Source organism: Calidris pugnax, unplaced genomic scaffold, assembly GCF_001431845.1.
Source record: "Calidris pugnax isolate Ruff unplaced genomic scaffold, ASM143184v1 scaffold76, whole genome shotgun sequence".
Lineage (NCBI taxonomy): Eukaryota > Metazoa > Chordata > Aves > Charadriiformes > Scolopacidae > Calidris > Calidris pugnax.
Window position 1 is genome coordinate 2,865,214 of NW_015090827.1, and position 15,972 is coordinate 2,881,185.

The following is a 15,972-nucleotide window of genomic DNA, read 5'->3' on the forward strand; positions in this document are numbered from 1 at the left end:
AGCAAATTTTTCTTGTAATCATATTGTTTCTCCCACAGTGTTGACTGCAATGAATCACTCTTAATATTTGCCTACAGAAACTTCTAGGCTTCTATTAACCAAGGCAATCTGGGGTCATGGATATCATCTCAACTAACATGGACCTTCAGCAACCAGCTGTGAGGCCTAAATCATCGTGTTGTCCACTGGTGTCAACATGAAGGTCTTGAAGGCATTTACTGCTGCCATGTTAGTTCAGATAACAAAGTGCCCATTTTACAACTAGAAAACTGGCATTTGGACCCCTAAAAGCCCTAGCAAACCCTTCTACTCTTGCACGGTCTAAAATTGCATAAAAAATCTGTGGAAGAACTATTTCTTTCATTCTGTAACTGCCGAGGCACCCTCCCCGTTAAGGCCCTCCTAAAAGAAAGAAGCAAAGGACTCGGCAAGGTCCTTCTCAGAATAGTATTCCAAATTATTTCGTGTGAGTCTTGAGGTTTTTCAAGCTGGTGTAACAGGTGGTAGACTTGCTCCAAAGCTGAATATCTGATTTAGGCACACAGCCAAGAGTCTTAAAACACTAATCACACGCTCCCAGCTGGAGGCAATCATACGGGTTTCCCCAGCTCCCTGAAAATGATAACCACAGTGCGGTGGTGTGTGTGTGTGTGTCTATTCCTGTCTGCAGAGTTATGTGAAAGTGGGTTAAGAGCACATAGTACTTCTTTCTGTATGTATTTGTTTTGCTCTTCAGTGAAGGTTTCATTTAAACAAACAAAAAAATTATTATTTTTTTTTTTTTTAAAATCACTCTACAGAATATATGAACATCAATTTTCATATTTTTTTCTACCATGTAAGAAAACTTTTCTGATAAGAATTTACCAATTTTTTCTTGTTATTGCCTTTTCCATTCAGAAAAGAAATAGAAGACAGACAGAACACTTCGAATGGGTTACTTCTTCACATTCATTAAAAGGTTAATGACTGCACCTGCCGTTCGTATGATGCAAAAACCACACTGGTTTTGGATACATGCTTATAAACTACTGGATTGAAATGGCAGTGTGTGTTTCAGTGTTATACCTCCAACCTTTTTCTTTTTCAGAGACAGAAAGGTGAAAAGAAATGAGGTAAGACAGGAAGCAGGCTCGAGGAAACAGCAGGAGACAGATCAGTGGTGACTAAGAGAAAATGGCTATTTTAACAAATTACCATTTCTGAGTCAATAGAACGGGTTAATGATCATACTTGTCAGAATCACTGTTAACAGGGATTTTTTTTACCTTTATTTTCAGCAAGGCATTTTTGCATGGGAATGCCCTACAAGACCCTCAACAGCAAGTTTGCCCAGAAGTGTTCTAATTAACAGCACAAATGGTCTACTATGCTGTCAAGTTAATGCCTTCTATCTGGCTGTTCTCTGGCCATCATGTATCATTGTTCAGCGAATGACAGCAGTCAGGTTATTAAAGGTGTAGATATTAAATTAACAACAGTGGTAAACATTGTAGCTGTACTCCACATCTCAGCAGAGCCAATGAAGTGGATGACACAGAATCCATGCTGATATGCTGCAATGACAGATGGGCGTCATTTAACACAATACATCAGTGGGCAACCCACGTACCACAGCTGTCCTCCACTAAATGAATTAGATCAGGGTAATTAATCTAAGGCAGAAAGTATTACCAAAGTGGGTCCTAAGCGGAATTAGAAACGAATAAAATATCCTGTTAAAAAAAGGAAGGAAAAAAAGAAAAAAAAAAAAGGCTTAGTGCAGCACAAGTGAGGAAATGATTACCAATGTTTTAATTCCACACAAAAAAGACATCTCTGTGTATGAAGGAGTCCATAATGAACACCTTTTTGTTCCCCTGTATTTTATCATAATCTCTTTTGTCACCACGTGCAACAAGGGAGGCAGCAACATCAAGGGATGATGACCAAGACGATACATTTGACACAACACTCTAATGCAAGAAAATCCCATCACCTTTATTACTTACATGTACTGCTGATGGAATTATTCCTCGTTACAGATGCTCTGCTGATATTGATTGAGCTGTTAAATTTCTATGGCAGTTTATCTGAGGGATTTCTTCTCTCTGTTCTTGGCCAGGGGGTAGGTGTAAAAAAACCCACACAACTCCCTTTCCTTCACACAAAATTTGTGGTGTTTCTACATCATCGTTGTTCTCTCCCACCTCCCCCACCTATATTGGGTCAAAAAAAGAATACAGATAAGGACTAAAGCAAGTTTTTCTTGCTACCATACTCTTTGGTTAGAAAAATATTTCAACGCTTTTTATTATACATTGATATTCTATATGAATATGTTGCAAGTTGTTTATTGATTAACAACGAATCAGTGTTGTGATGTGTGTTTGAGATCATAAGCAGTTTAAATATCAAAGGCTTAAAGCTGGGTTATATCAATTCACCCCTAAATGTAGTCAATTTAAAGAGCAATTGTAGAAGAGGAAGAGCTACAAAGAACTGCAGCCCTGAAAATTTCATTGTTAGTCTTGCAGGTTCTGTATTAATTTCGTTCCATGTCATTTAGTGTATGACATCTGCAATGGGAAATTTCCCTAAAGAATGTCTCTGACAATGGCAGAGCATTGATCAAGCATCATGTACTCGCTTGATTCTGTCAGCTCACTTGCAGCTTCCTCTTTATTCTTTTCCCTTTGCCTAAGAGAGCCATCATCCTTTGAAACCCTTCCTTCTCTGTAGGTAGAGACTGAGATTTGCCACTAGTTTTAACCTGTAAGGGAAAAGGGAGATGGGGAAGGAGAATTATATTGGGAATAGGTATTATAGCAGTGATTATGCTAGCCTGGAGTAATGAAACGTATGCTGTTACTCAGCTGGTGTGAACCTACGGGCAATTCCTGAAATGTATTGATTTTTATGATAGTGAGGTTTAAAAACAAGCCACAGTATGTGTGGTAACTCTTCAGTGTATTTTAAAGTGCATCCAAATGACTAAATGCTTATTTACTGTTGCTTGGGTGTACTCTCCATTGTGAAACAAAGCTTGTTCTCTGTGAGCATTACAAGCTGTTTCTGTAAGACCAGAGTCTTATGAAAACATTATATGGCGTATGCTTGGAAATTCCAGCATAACATACTTTGTATATAAGTAGCTTTTGCTTATGTAAATATTTGAAGAGTGACAGAATGACAGGCTCTCAGTTATTTTTAGTTAATGCCCATACTTTTTCTACTTTTGTGTTACTTTTTCTTTTGTGGCATCATGAAAAATATCCTTCCGACCCACCAGCACTATCTCTTACTAATCCATTCCTGCTTTCATTATTGCTCCTCCTCTTTGTGTTCCTTGAAACACATTTTACTGCCATGAACAAAACCTAACTGCTCAGATCAGCTTTTTCCCCGTAGCCTTGAGCATGTAATGTATTTCCTCCACTTTTAGTTTCAAGATGCAGCATAACTCTTGTCTGTCTTGTTTTACGCTGGTGGAATTTTCCTTTGCACAGATAATCATGGCATGCCTTCCCTGACCAAAAAGACACTCCTATTTTCTTGTCTTCAGGTTTTATTTCTTCTCAGATTCCCACCAGAAAATCAACCAAATAACATTGCCTGAATCAAAGAGCATGTGGGGTTATATGATACGTTAGAACTTATTTCTAGGCAATATATCAATGTTTTGAACCCACCCACACGTGGTTTCTGTGTGAGTTTTATTTTTGTAGACCTGCCATCACTGAGGTCTTGTTTTTAGTTACTTCACTCACGTAAAATTCCTAAATCTTACAATTCTTTGAGATCTGGAACCATACACACCATGATTATGAACATATCTATAAATAAAGCATGGACTACAATATAAACTAAAAGTACAGAATATGTTGTTTGTGAATTTGGGGAAAAATAAAATTCCTCCAGTTTTTCTCTACTACACTTGTTCTGACTCGCAGAAACTTTTATGCCCATGAAAGGAATATCCTTTCTCTGAAATTCTGCCAGCAATTGTGTCAGAAAGTTGCATATGTTTCTTTGTTGCATGAGACACTGAGAACTGAATGAAAACAATAAATTCACTCTGTGTAGACGACTGAAAAACTTTGTCTAGCCATAACTTCAGTTTCTTCAAATTTGAACCCAAGCTGAATTGCTAGCTTTGAAGTGAAATGCTACAAATGTCACATTACTACTGTCTTCTCAGACTCAGTGTCCAAAAAATGATCCACTTTTTTGCAAACCTTTGAAAATTAGTGTCCGTAACAAAGTATAATCAGCTACATTGCAAAAAAACCACGCATAAACTAAGTTAGAAATAAATGATTTATCAAGGTGTCAGATGCCATGTGGTGATGGATGAACCACAAAGATGTAATGGTTTAGCTTGCATACTCATTGAAATGCTGCATCTTTATCAGCAATATATTCCTGCAGCTTCTTTTGAAAATGAGCTGAAAACCTCAGAAGAAACAGCTGCCACTTTGCAGGATCCAGTCTCATAGCGCCTAAACTTTGTGATGCAACTTGTCTCTTACAAGTTGTCTGAAAAGTCTAGTGATGGAGGTTTTGTCTCCTATGCTGACTGCACTGAAATGTGGAAGATGGTGGTAATTTTGTGAACTTTATTAGATGTTCATGCAGTATCCAGCATAAAGGACTCATCATCACTGTAGCTTTTAGTTACTTTATGAATTTAGAATTCATATCCAATGAATATAATAGCGATTTTTTATGGATACAAAACTGAATGTTTATTCTAATATGGCTTCTTTTACAAGATAACATTGCAGTGCTCAGACCACAAGAGCAAGAGGAGAAATGGACATGTCATCTCAGGACAGAGGGAGAATATATAGAGATGAAAAAATACAATATTGCACCTTTTTCCTTATCTTTTCAAAGAAATAGTGACACTCTTTTCAGCCCTGGGGAAAGCTGCTATATAGGTACTCCATGGATTAAATTCCTCTGCTTGTTTAACTAAAAGACTGCTTCACCTAAGACAAAAGCAACTTTTTTTCATAAGATTCATCGGTGCCACAAGGGATTATCATGAAAAATAGAGAGCACAAATGATTCTTCATTACCATTTAATTCTATATATAGTTTCCTGAATCAGCCCAGGAAAGGTTACAATGTTATGTGAGCAATGATTCACGGGGAATGGAAGAACTAATCAGAATATGATCACGTAAGATTTCACAATCAGCAGATGATAACATCTCAAAACCGCTGACTTCAAAGGAGGAAAAAGGATTTCAAACGGCACTGCTAAACTTCCACTGCAATCTACCTAGCTTTTGAGATTGCACTTCAATTTTTCTTCCTTCTCTTCTTCAGCACCATTACTCTTACATTTATATGGTACTTTCCATGTGGAAAGTAATCTGCTTTATAACAAAAATTATCTTATTATATCATCTCCAACCTATCACAGAATCACAGAACTGTCAGGGTTGGAAGGGACCTCTAGAGATCATCTAGTCCAACTCCCCTGCCAAAGCAGGATTGCCCAGAGCACATCACTCAGGAATGCATCAAGGTGGGTCTTGAAAATCTCCAGAGAAGGGGACTCCACGATCTCCCTGGGCAGCCTGTTCCAGTGCTCTGTCACCCTCACCGTAAAGAAGTTTTTCCTCATATATGAATGGAACTTCCTATGTTCCAGCTTGTACCCGTTGTGCCTCATCCTATTGCTGGAAACCACTGAAAAGAGTCTGGCTCCATCATCCTTCAACCCACCCTTTAGGTTTGGAGACAGAAATTTGTTGGCCAAAATTTTCAAAAAAAGGTACGAAGCATGAAGATATTTTCTTCATTAAATGTAACTGTAAACATGTAAGTTCATTTGTCTTTGGGGAATGTTGAAAACTAGTTTTGTAAGAGTAGGATACCACAGTAAAATGGCAACTCATTTTTTAGGATTCATTTTCAGTGTATGTTATTTGATATACTGTTTCAGGTTTCCAAAATAGCTCCCTGTACATGCATAACTTCTTGAAATACCTGCTGTATAGAAATAGAACATTAAACTGAACCAAACCATTGACACTATTTCAGAAGATTCGCAGCACTAAGTTTCCAAGGCTTTCTCTTATAGAATCTATACAGTATTTCTAGACAAGTAGTACCATAATAGTGTCCCATGTCAGGCTCGTGTTAAATCTTCAGTAAGAACTAAACAATATTTTCACTGACTTCCAGGCAACCGCAAAGACTACAAAAGGCTTGTTTGGCCCTAAATTTTTTATCAGAAGATGTCAGGTTAAGTGGTCATAACCCGCTTCTTTTCCTTACCCAGTTTGATGAGACTAATTAATGCCAGCATTAGCTCCCAGAAGTCTTTGCAATCTCACAACTGTAAATACGGTGATGATGCTGCAAGGTAAGTGAAGAGAAGCATGACTTTTTGTGTCCTTTTCCCTTCCTTACACACAAGAATAGAGCTAGTCTCAATAAATCTGTGTGATATATTTTATCATCCTTGACACAAGAACTGTGAGAGTGGGAGTTTCCCTGGAAGAGGATATTTAGTTCCTATTGGAGATGCATGTGTTTTCATTCTGGGAGGTCTGGTCCACACATTTTAGTCTCTGTGGTGGGTAATCTATTTTATTACAGGGGGTGTGAATAAAGCTCACCTAATTTTCTGCTGCAGTGCATCCTTCTTGTTTCTCTGTCTGTTGAAACTAAAAGGCTGCCTGCTGGGCTAGTTCAGCTCTGGCATACAAAGCTTGAGGAGAGAAGTGTGCTGGAAAACAAGACATAAGGATAAGAAAAGGTCAGCAAAGATGAATAAACTAATCAGAACCAAGAACTTTAGTCACCAAAGGAAGCAGCCCTTTATTTATTCTACTCAGGAAGGAGGTCAGTAAGTCACTGTTTTTGTCTGTCAACAATTATCAGGTTTTATTATCTTATAACCTGTAATACTGTAGATTTCAGATAAATCTTCAATACCAAGTAAAGAAATAAACGTTTTGTCTGTTAAACAGAAATAGAGGGACCTTCACCAGGCTCCAGTTCTTTCATTTTTCAGACAAAACTAAATATTAATCTGAAACCAAATATTAATCTGAAGCCAATCTGTGGTACCGCAGGGCTTTCCAGTGGTTTTTACAGGCTTTGAATCAGGACCCTGATGAATGACTTCTTTCTTAAGAACTTATTTTCTCAGTTCTTTTCCTCTACTCTTTCCCATCTTCTGTCCCTATTTTCTTTAAAATAATCTTCTCATTATAGTTCATGGGAGTGTTCTCCGGTCCACTGAGATCCAACACTGGAATTAGAATACAGAGTTGACAGAAATGTTTCATTGCAGTGGAACAGACCTGTGGATTTGTTTTGTTAATCGCAACATTTTTACTGAACTGGTTTTATTAGAAACAATTCAGCAAGGAAATTCTACTGGGGTGAAACTAGGGTAAGGACCTGTTGGAATTCTACACACTACAAGTGAGGAAATTTTTAGCAAGGAACTTAAACACCAGAGCTTTTGTCAACAAGTGAAATATATTGCTGAAATGATCCTCAACATTATTCAGAAACCTAAGAACACGATCCTCAGCTGTTATAAACTGACACCAAGAAACTGGCCACAATTTCTATTCTCGGGTCCCTTACATTGCTGGAACCACACTAGGCCTAAATTTCCTGTAGTTGATCTTGTGGTTATTCATACCAGCCTAACAAAATTTTGGAAATATGGTGTTATTTGGCACTCAGCTTTGAATTGCTCCATAAGTAACAAGATGACTTAAAAAGCAGTTGGGTTCCTGAGTTGCAAAGCTGTTTCAGACCTTTTCAGAATTTCTCCTTATTCATATTATTGGAAAAGAAGAAAAATATTCTCAGTGATCATTCCCATAAATGGAGATTTTCAGACAATACACAAAAGTTTTATGAAAGATTATCAGATGGAGTTAATTTTAAATTTAGAAGACGTATATAACAATAAAGAAACAGGATTCCACATCCACAGAGAGGTCTCACACTTCAATACATTACATTTGAGATATCCCTTTTCAGACATCAGCTTACACAACTTTCAAATACATCAACACGTATTTAGGTCTTGCTGCCGTAGAATGGTTTGAAATAAGAACTTTATTCACTGAATATTTCACAGAATGGAGCAGAAAGAGAGGAGAACATCTTCTGCCAGGAGACAGAAGAATAAATAAAGAATGGCTGAAACAGAAACAAAAGAATAAATGCTAAGACTGGCATGTGAATTGTATCAGCTGTCATTAAAGTTACAGTAGGCTCCAATCAGGATTTCAGGGAGTGAATATTACACAGAAAGTGTGAAAGTCCCTTATCTGACTTAACCTATGGTCTACCATTACAATCACTCTCCTCCAAATCTAGCCCACCAGAACCCCCCAAATCCCTGACCTCCATCACCCCCAGCAGTTGTTTAATATTGAAGTGAGTTATATTGCTGCAGCTTAAATGAAGGGATCATTTTATATGTTACAAGTTGTTTGCCTTATGTTGACTGTCAAATGTCCTTCCTGCAACCCTATGTAGCCCTTTTTGATTTTCCTAGAGGCATTTCCACTTTGAGTTTAAATGGATGAAATTTTGCCCCCATTTCTATCAGTGAGAGTTTTGCAGTGAGCAGTGTGTGAAAAAACAGCATTTCAGTTGGTGTCTGTATGCCCCCCAATTCATGTCCTCTGATCCACATGAGCAATTCACTTATGAGATAATTAAATGAGGCCGATGAGAGTCTATTTTGTTCTATTCATTGGTTCTCAGGCTGAAATCATCAGAGCGTAAGGCCACTTGGCAGTAATACAGACACAGCCAGCTATTGCTCCTAGCCACAGGTATTTTCAAACATGGTGAAATGAAGACTCTTACCGCTTGTCTGGAAGGCTTGGCAGTGTATTTTCAAGGTGTGGACCACAGGGAGGTTCAGGTCTCAAGACACAGAAGGAAGTGGCTGGAGCAGATGGTAGGACTTGGCTGCACCAGGTCACCCCACAGCTTTGCTCCACAGCAGCTGTCACTCCCTGTGGGTTTTTAAGCTGCCTAGTGAACCGCTGCAGTGAATCCACCTACGAAACACCCCCAGAGCTCTCCATCCTCTCAACTGTGTGGGGCAAGAGTCTTGTAGTCACTCAGCCGATTGAAGGCTTTGAGTGTTGCACGGGGAAAGTTGCCCACCCTTTTGTATTAAACGACACTACTGGCATCTCCTTCAAATGCCTTGTACTTGCTCGTCAGGGAAGAATTGTGTGCAGTAAAGCGTTCAGCTGTGCTAGGCATTTGGGATTGTTTTCCAGTGTACACACTGTTATTTTTTTATGTTAGAGCTGGCAAGGTTGAAGAAGTGCATGTTGACCTGGTCATTTCCTTGCAGACAACACAAGAGAAGTGTGTTTTTTTCAGGAAACAATTACACAAGGAAAGGGCAATGGCTTTTCTGACCTGTTCTGGTAGGGCACTTCACTCATATTGATAATGGGAAGAAAGCCATGCAGTATTTGTGTGATGGTAAGACTTGAATCATTGGTGAAGATGTGGTGTGATGTGATAAGAAAGTGGATGAAATTGATTCAAAAGAAAAATCATCAAAACACTTTCAAACAGAGCTCTTAACAGTGTTATTCCTGTATTCCCTTTTATAATTAACATCCAGTTTTTATCAGACTTCTTTCTGAAGTCTAAATAAATGCCCCTATTGTGTGGCTTCTGGCTTATATCTTGCAGAAGATACAGATTCTAGTTCATCATTAAAAACAAATCCTAGTTTTACAAGCCATATAAAGAATAAGGCTGCCCATGGCTATAATTGAGTTACTGGTTTTTATCTCACTACAGTCTGTTGGATGTCTCTCTAGCTATAAAACAAGCAATTTTACAAAGACCCTGCAGTGAATAGAGCAAGACTTTTGGCTTTCTAGTTATTTAGTTCCCTGTTTTCTCTGCTTTTTTCCAGAGGTATCAGATGCAAATTATGTTTCTAGTTTCTCTTATCTCTTTGTTCCTCCCCAAGCAGAGATTGATAGCTTTAAGGAGATCAAAGTCAACTTTCAAATGTATCCCAAATTGATAATCTCCAGACTATCATACACCTTGTACTCAGAACAAAAACCTAAAATCCATAATGACATGAGCATGGTAAATATGGTTCTTCTGTTAGACTAAGTAAAAGTAGATTATACATGTTTTTTAGACTTCAAAGGCCTGTCCTTTCGGTCGGGTTTCTTTAAGGTCTCAAAGGCACCGTGCGCTCCCTTTAGTGTAAGAATAATAAAAGACACTGCAGCAACAACTTGAGAGGATCTTTTCCTGCTAACATTGTAGTTTCAAAGATAAACAGACAAAACATTTTAAGAAAATAAAAAGTAGGGACATTTCTACTTTATTTAATGTAAATATAGAAGTATAATGTGCAGCAAAACTGGTTTGTGCTTCATACCTGACTGTAGAAACTGTGCTTTGTTTTAGATATACTGGCTAGAAGGGTTACAAAAAAAAAAAAAAAGAGACAAAAATGAGGGTTCCTTATATTCTCTTCTTATGCCAAGAAAAACAATGGGAAAACTGGACTTTTCCAACAGAGTGCAAAATCTGCAGGTCTAATTCAGAGTCCATTCCCATTGACACTAATGAACAACAACAATATTTCCTAAAGTCAATACTTTAGACAGAACTGCCTGATGCAAATGAGACGACAGTTGGGGCCCACAGAAAGTTGCACAACCAGGCACATGTCAAAACCCTTGTTGCAGACCCCATGTACCCACCTGGCATGACTGCAGTGCAGCTCTCCGGCAGTGGCAGGACAGCTGGCAGGAACCCACGTTGATCACTGACTGGTAGCCAGTGGCTCCTCTCTGTGCCTGGTGAGAAGACCGTAATAACTAATCCCAGGTTTAGGGAGAGGTTTTAGTGTGCACTCCATGGGAAAAAGCATCAGAAAGAGCTACATCCTCCCTTCCAGGAGCATCTCTGATTTTTCTTTCACCCGGCGCTTATTTTGGAGACCTCAAAGATAGAAGTTTGGAGAGCAAACACACATTTTGATCCTTTCAGCTGTCCTTCTGTTCTCCTCCAAAACACAAGGACATTTATGTGTAGGTGCATGTGAGAGGAGAAAATAATCCTAGAGTTTAGCATGGATAATTAGTTCTGTGATTTGTATATAAAAGTATTTGCATGGGAGAGTGCATGGTAATCTGTCTACGGGCTAAGAAATATGTTCTTTCCAACAATCCGCCTTCCTGGGATAGTACTGGGTGACAGTTTGATCCTGTGTATACTTCCAAAATAAGTGTTTTGTTATTCTCTGTGCAGTGCTGGAAGTACCTGTAAGTTTCCCTTAAGGGAAGTCTATTGTGATGCAACAGATCTTTTCAGACAGCACTTCTGGGAAATACCAGAAACTCTACACAGCACCAAAACTAAAAGAAATAGAGTTTGAATGTTTCTACACTTCAAAAACTGTTAGAGAACTATATTGTGAAAACACTAGATTGTGAAAAGAATTCCCTTCATTGACTAGTGAAAAAGCAGCAGTAAGAGTGTGTCATCCTCATGTTGCTAATTGTTGTGTCCCAACTCCCACATCTAAAGACAAGAAAGTGGATGGGTCTCTCTGGTGTAGTCACTCAGCTGAGGCCAGAAAAGCCTACCCCCTATAACAGACCCACCTGAGGGGGGCCTACAGGAGAGATGGGGAGGGACTCTTTATCAGGGAGGGGAGCCATAGGATGAGGGGTAATGGTTTAAACTGAAAGAGGGGAGATTTCTATGAGATATTAGGGAGAAATTCTTTCCTGTGAGGGTGCTGAGACACTGGAACATGTTACCCAGAGAAGCTGTGGCTGCCCCATCCCTGGAGGGGTTCAAGACCAGGTTGGATGGGGCTTGGAGCAGCCTGGTCAAGTAGAAGGTGTCTCTGCCCAGGCAGGGGGTTGGAACTCGATGACCTTTAAGATCTCTTCCAACTCTAACCATTCTATGATTCCATGATACTTGGTATGTGTTATAACCTAGGTCTAAATGAAGAAAATGCCTGGGAATCAGTGACTTTTCCATATACTTTGAAACTGACTCATGATCATAAACGCATTTGAATAAAAGCTCTATCTGTGCCAGGCTGAAGTGAAGAATGTCATCCAAAGTAATTGGTAAATCTGATCACCCCTGGAATAGAACTATACACTAAAGCAAAGTTGAAAGATGAAGAACCAATATTTTTGTTTTCAGTCCACAAGTGCATTTAATTAAAAGAAGAGGGAAAGAAAGGAGTAAAACTTACAGGAAAATGCAACATAAGGAGTAATTTTTTCACTCACCACTGACTTGACAAGAATAAAAGTCTGCTTCACATGAACTTCTTCAGTCTAAACCCTTCCTGTCATACTCCAGAGCTCTGCAGAACCAGAAAGGATGAATAACATGAGAAGAGGTGGAGAACTGAGCTCTCATTTCTTTACCCCAGGTCTGCTGACATCTGTCAGCAGTTACACAGGTGGGAGGAAGGGAATATATCTCGGACCTTGCCAAAATGGCTCTAAAACATCATCAGTGGGTTTGCTCTGCTGGTTCCATCTGTCTGTGCCTCAGTGCACAAGCAAGGTATTTTTAAGCCACCTGCTGTTGATACAGTGGTTTCTTTTTTTCTTTTTTTTTGCCAGAGGGAGATTCAGACTTACAAGATCAAAGTATTGATGGGAATTCAGTGGAAAGTTTAATATTATCCACAAACCTTAACTTGCCTATCTAGATTGCCATTATGCCAACCCCTGATGGGCTGGAACATTTTCTGATGTATTCATTTTTCACCATAGTGACACCACTATTATAACTACAGATGCTGCCTTTGATCATAACAAAATTATAGTAATAATACGTATCCTTTTTTTTTCTGTGCATCCACTCTCACTCAGGACTTGGACCACAGTGGACTAAGCAAGGCTGAACTAAACAACACTTTGTTCCTTCTTTCTTTTATGCTAGTAAAGACAAAAAAAAAATCATAACAGGATGTTAACACATTCACAACAGGAATTGTGAAATGTGTCATCAGACACCTGAGTGTTTCCAGTAAAGAGAAGAGAGGAATGGAATTGTGGAAGCTCTAACTGTTCTGTCTCTTCCAACTACTGCAGTGCCTGTTGTTGCACAAACTAAGGGTTTACTCAAATAGGTTTTTTCCACTGATAATTCAGTTTTGGGTGTTTTTAAAAGGATGGGTAAGAACTCAGTGTTGGAGGAAGAGCTTCAAACATAATTGTAAAGTTCTAATGCTTTCTGTATTCTTCTACTTATTTGAGGCATCGTTCATCTCTTAAATCAATGTTTTGACAGTGATTTCTATGGAAACAGGATTTAGCTTTTACTGCACAGAGATTCTCCATTCTGTCAAACTTTTTCAGTATTGAAGTAGTAAAACCGGAATGTCAGTTTGTACGGTAAATTTATGAGTACGAAATAGAGTTTTCTTCACTTGTATTACTCCTTCTTCCAAATATCTTATTCAAAAATTTGTAAAAGATAGCAAATTCCAGGAGATATTTTGAATATTTCCAAGGGAAAGATGATGCAAGAATGGTTCATTAGCCTCTGTCGTTACAAGGAACCAAGGTAACCCAAAACTTTAAGATTTCTGTTTGCTGTAACATTCACACAAGTTTTGGGGGATGTACATGCTTGTGTATCTAGATATATGTCTGTGTAAACCAACTAAGAATGAAAATGTGAAAAATCAATTATTACTATTTCAGTATTTTAAAAATGACGCTTGTGTATCTAGATATATATGTCTGTGTGAACCAACTAAGAACAAAAATGTAAAAAATCAATTATTACTATTTCAGTATTTTAAAAATGATATTATTTCATTCCAAGTATTGCTATTAGTTCAGTTTGATATCAAGAAGTGAGAAAAAAGAAACATTGGGAAACTGTTAATGCAAGTATGCACAAAATATGAATGTAGATATGAAATATTACTTTGAAATGAGAGATATTTAATTTCTGGGAGAAAATGATAAAATTTCCTAAGCACAATTAATTTGAAGATAAAATTACAATTGGGGCAACCTTCTTCAAAATGTTGCCACTGCTCACCCCAAAACTCTCCATGACAAAGCAAGACATTGTCAACAGTTTAACAGCTTTCAGAAAGGAAGTTGCTGTCAGTCATGTTATCAGATGGATTTTGAGTTTGCATCCCATGTACTGGTCCATTTTGTATTGTAACTGACTGGAAATTATGAGTCAGGAGGAACTGCTTCTTAAAGCCATCTGCCTTGGTAACTTCCAACCCGTTACAGCTTTATTTTATTACTCAAGCTGTAAATGGTGGTACATAATCTAGATCCCTGATATCTGTGAGGACACCTACATAAAACAAAGGACTAAAGGATTAGTAAGAACTAACTGTGTCACCAAATGTTTAATCTAAAAAGGTCACAGAATATCAGTCCTACTCTAACTTGAGGTCATCTATTCTTGGTTGTACTAGAATATTTATGTCTTTGGATCTCCCCTAGCACTTTGTTAGTACATGATATTGTTAGGTAGCTTACAGTAGTGAGACTCCAGAGCAAATAAACTGGTCCTGTGGTAAGCATTACAGTATAGGCATTGCTAATTATTTATTTCCTGCTGTTAAGCAGAAAACAGGCTTGACTGCCCTCACAACAGCTGCAGCATTACAATGTGTGAAACACGATGAACTTTATGTGCTAGCTCTCATGAAGAGCTCTGGGGGCAATGGGTATTACAAGCAGGTAGACTAGTTGTCAGAAGAGCCTTCTGAAGAGTCCTAGTGCATCAGCAGCAATTAATGCAGGTGGTATTTTAGACAAGGGAGCTAATGAGCTTTAATATGCATGCAGGTGAGGGAGTGCTGAATCAGTAGAGCCATTAATGAACCTATGACAGCCTAATTAGCTACAATTTAAAATCTATGGAATCTAATCAGAAGAGCTGAACACTGCTGCAAATCTGTGTATGAATGAGTCTTTCTAAATACTCCAATCTGTTGCTTAGTCACTGATTGATAGTAATTGCTTTTTTTCCTCTATTGTGTATACGAAAATGCCCAATTTTGTTCTGATAGAGGAGGACACAACATTGAAGTTAAATGCCTGAGATGTTTGACTGCTTAAGTTTTAATCAGGAGATGTATAAAAAAAAAAAAAAAATTAATTTCCAGCTCTGAATATAGATGATTAAAAATATACCACTAACTTTTCATGTATTTGGCTGGCAGAGATTATATGCTAGTTAATCAACTCCAAATAGCTTACACGAAATTAAAGATAGAACTACAGCTGAAGTAGCATAAAATACACATATTAATATAAGAACTTCATATAGGAATTTTATTAAACTCCTTAGATGAATGGTTTTTAATACAACAGAAAAGGAATTTTCCTACAGAAGGAGAACAATAATATCTCCTGAATGTTGTTATTAAAAACCTCAAAAATAGTAAGAAAACTGTTATGAAACATTATATTTTCCTTTTCCCAAATCATTATCGGAAAAAGAGAATTTGGTAGTACACAGTAGGGGAAATACACAATGCAACTAAAGGGTATGTCCAGTATTCTCAGGGAGATATGAAGTATTCTGAATGAAGGTTTAAATACCTTGACACTATGAAATTTTCCTTGTGTTGAGGGCTCAGATCCCACTACGTTATACAGATGAAATTCATGAAGAATTTTCCTTTACTTCATCTTTCTCTTAGTTCTTTTGCTCTCTGTGATTATATATAGACATACATATACCTATTTACATTCATGGAGGTATTTACTGTGTATAATGTGAGTTTATCTTCCCTGGTTTTAGAGTAATGCTGCTTAGAAGGCTCAATTCTCAGCTCGTCATTATTGTTAAGACCATAAATATTTTTCATGTCATATTTTTCCCCCCTCTTTTTTTTTTTTTTTTTTTTTTCCTTTCTTCCTGATATGATTTGAATAGGCAGGTAGATATATACAGTTCGGGTCAGCCTATTTG